This window comes from Cebus imitator, unplaced genomic scaffold (genome assembly GCF_001604975.1).
Source record: "Cebus imitator isolate Cc_AM_T3 unplaced genomic scaffold, Cebus_imitator-1.0 Scaffold286, whole genome shotgun sequence".
In the NCBI taxonomy this organism is placed as follows: Eukaryota; Metazoa; Chordata; class Mammalia; order Primates; family Cebidae; genus Cebus; species Cebus imitator.
This window is the reverse complement of record NW_016107601.1, coordinates 105,803-109,925: the sequence shown is the minus strand read 5'-3', so window position 1 is coordinate 109,925 and position 4,123 is coordinate 105,803.

Genomic DNA, 4,123 nt, shown 5'->3' with positions numbered 1-4,123 from the left:
AAAAAAAAAAGAAAGAAAGAAAGAGAGAAAAAGAGAGAAAGAGAGAGAGAGAAAGAGAGGGAGGCAAGGAAGGAGGGAGGGAGGGAGGGAAAAAGAAATCTATTCTTAAAATGTGTTCCTCATTTTATGGTGGAAAACCAGGGAGCAGTAGGTAAACTTTTGTAAGGTAATAAAGACTTGAAGAAATCAGGTTCCTGGAAACCTTTATATCTAGAAAATATGATCATAAATACAACCAGAAAGCTGCAGGCAGATATGGTTGCTGGAGTGATTTGTGTCTCAGTTTTGTCAAAGTGGAATCCTGATTACACCTGCAAAATATTCTCAGAAAACCGAAAGAGATTAAACAGATCATCTACCACTTAATAGCAGTTTTCTTCTTGTATAATCTATTCCTACATGCTATTCATTCCCTGATTTAATAATATAAAAATTTTTGTTTGGGGTTTTCAAAAACACAGTTTTCTGTTTTGTTTATAAAGATTGTGTAACCTTGGGTTCCCTGTTATGGGAAAGGCTGAGGCTACCAAACTGTAACAATGTTTCCAAAGCCTTGTACCATGTCTTCCTGCAGGCACAGCTCAGGAAGATGATGACTCTCCAAGAAAGATGAATGACTACTCAGTTTTCTCGGGGCTTGCCTGTACTCCCACTGGAATAAGTTTGTGGTGTGGAGCAGTGAAACATAGTTCTTGTCAAACTTAATGACCTGCAGAGCTTCATTTAGCAGCAACTCATCTGACTCCAACCCATGAGCTGGACCAAGAGAGCAGAAATCACTGTGTATATGTGGGTGATTCAATAATTGAGCACCCATGGGGTTTTTCCATGGTCCTTGAATTAAATATGTTCTAACTGATCTCTCTTTCCAAACACTGTATAAGTACAAACTAATCAGGCAGCATTTTTTCCATGCTGGTTAACAACAGCAGGCGACAGGAGCAGCTACCACAGATACTAAAAGGAATCTGTCTTCACTCACGGGGAACTTGACTTCATTTTCCTTTGCTTAGAGGTTGATTTGGAGAAATGTAAAGTCCATACTTTTTATACTATCACAATATGTATCTATATTTTTGGTATATACAATGAATGATTCTGCAACATTAAAAAAAAACCAGCATGTTAACTCTAAGGCATACCTTACTACACAATCTGTGAGAATAACAAAAAAGTTAAGCATCCCCCTGAGACCCTGAAGTTGGAGAGCAGCTGTGGTCCCATACCAGTCACTGATATGGTCCACACAGGAGCCCAAAATATGAAAAAGGGAGTATGAGTTCTTCACCTTGGGGTCACTAAGTTTTGGAGAGAAAATGAGTAACGCAAGGACATTTTCCCTGGGGATCACACCAATATTTGGGAGGCAAATAGGAAGAGGAGTGGAGACTGAGAATTAATAGTCCAAGAAGTAGAAGGCAAACCAAGAGACAGAAAAATCGGACACCAAAATGGAAGAAGGGGTTTAGAAGGGAGTGATCAGGTGAGGAAACGTGGTTTTCCAGGCGAACTGCTTCTCTAGCCCCAGTTAAACTTTGAAATAGTTGTAGTTCCAGCTGACAAGCTTGTGAGAAACCCTCAGCCAGCACCACCCAGCTAAGTCTCTCCCAAATTCCTGATCCTCAGAAAATGTTTGTTATTGTAAATTGCTAAGTATTGGGGTAATTAGTTACACAGCAGTAGACACCTAATACAGTGAGAGCCATTTCAGTGGAGCAATGGGGTGGAATCCAAGACACATTGGGCTAAACAGTGATTTAGGAAGAGGAAATGGGAAAATGAAATGTAGAAGTCTTTCATAAATCTTGAGGAAAAGAAAAATTGAGGAAAAATTGAGGAATTTGAGTAATGACAAAAATAGCATGGATTTGGCACCAGGGAAGAGTGTGATTGTTTTTGTTCTTTAATGGGAACCATATTTTTATCTTGAGAGCAAAAAGTCGATACACAACAGAGTTTGAAGATAAAGATTCTGTGGGGATCTTGTTGGGATTGCCAACACAGACGTGAGAAAGGGGATGGGGCGGTGCAGGTAACTGAAACGGTACGAGGGGAAGAAGTGAAACCCTAATGGCTCCAGCATTTATGACTCTACCTCTTGCTGGCTCTAGGTCATTCTGTAAACATGCCATCTCTAAGTTACCCAGTCTTTTCAGGTTCCAAGGACCACTAGGTGCTCCTAACTGTCCCGCCAGGAAACTTGGATATCAAACTGTAAGATAGGAATGAACTCACAATATGAACACTTTGGTTATGTTTCAGGTATTTAATTTCACCTGATCAAAGCTAGAATTTCATACAATCTAAGAGCATAAGAGACATGCTGTTCTGGGGTTGTTTGCTAGAGAAGGTGGAAGGACCCTATGAGAACTACAATTAAGTTCTTCAGTAAAAGTTAAGGGCCCATGATTCCAATACCATCAATTCGGATTTTGGCATAATTCCCTCCCAGCCCGAGCTTTGAATCTTTTGCTTAACGTTTTCCTCCACTTGGTATGCTCTTCACCGCATCCTGTGCCTAGGCTCTGCATGGTCAAATTGTAACCAGTTCAGAGGTCACACACTTCATTCTTTGTTTCCTAATGCTGCCCGTTGGTTTTGACATCTCTTTTCTCTGATTCCTGTAGCATTTTCTTTGTGCCTCTTATTTTTTGTGTTGTGCCTTTTTTTAGTCACGTATCTTCTTTTAATAATGCCCCAGTTACTCTATCAACACCTCTGACTCAGAGGCCATGCCGCATTGACCTCAGTATTCTTAATACTTGGCATAGCACCTAGCATATAATGCTCTGCCTGAGGCATGGTCTATAGAATGCATTTGATGTAGTATTTGATGCATATTGGGTTGTCCTTTAACTTTTGCTTTCCCTTTTTATTGGTTGGAGAAATGACTGACTGCTTGTATAGATGGATGTATGAACTGATCAATAGAGGAAGATACTCTCACAGTTTTGCCTGTCCTTGAAGCACTCAAGTAAGTAAAATGCTGCATACCTTAGAAATGTGTTACTTCTTCCTATTTTCATAGCTGTAAGGAACGCTTGGGACTGGAAAATTGTACTGAAGATTATTTTCAATATTATTGAAAGTTATTTTCTGACAATTAGCTGTCATGATTGAGAACTGGTTTAAGGCACTCTAGTTATGAAGATCCAGTGCCTCTGCAGTTTCACTTCCTGGTCTCAGAGACCCCTGTGACTGGGCAAGTGTTCATCACATGACACAATAAAGCTTTGATTAAATTTCATTCTGTGAAATATGTACATTCATATATTAGTAGCCTTTCACTTTTCTCAGAAACAATTACTTATGTTTATGATTTTGTTCTTATCCAGACAGATCTCTTTTTTTAGCTTTTAAGTAGGGGAGAAAAGCAGAGAGTACCTAGAAGTTCTGAGGTGTAAAGGAAGGGAAGGAAAATCTGTATTAATGGACATAAGCCTACAGTTATGAGGTGTTAACTCTACCACACACTTGACTTCTACAGTGTCACTTCGACCCTCATACCAACACTTTAAGGCAAATATTGTGATCCTTATTTTACAAATGTAAAATCGAATGATGTTGAGTTATTTGCTCAAAGTTACATAGCTAAAAAGCAGCGCAGTTAGGATTTCAATCTGGGACACCTCACTTCAAAGCTTCAGCCTTTGCCACTACACCAGATTGTATTTGCAGCTCATGGGTATAAGTAGAATCCCTTCCCTGTACTTTTATTTGATTGCAATATATTTACGGAGCCTTTGAAACTCAGTCTTTTTAAAAGCTGTCTCACAAATGTAGTTTTCTCATTTACTTTTTATAATGAATTATTTTTAACTTAGAGAAAACTATAGAGAAGGACAACACAAGCTGTGTATCTACATACACATTGACAGCTTCAACAAAGTCTGACAGTTTGCCATTTTTGTTCCCAAACTTGGGTTTTGAAAAACTAAAACATTAATAACACAATTGAAATTTCTGATATACCCCTTCCTAATTCTCAGGTTCTTCCTTCCATTCCCAGAGGCAATAATTATTCTGAAATTGGTTTGTATCATTTCTGTTTGTGTCGTATTCTTACTAAACATGTGTATACATAAATATTTCTTATTTTTCTGTGGAGTTTTTAAAACAATGA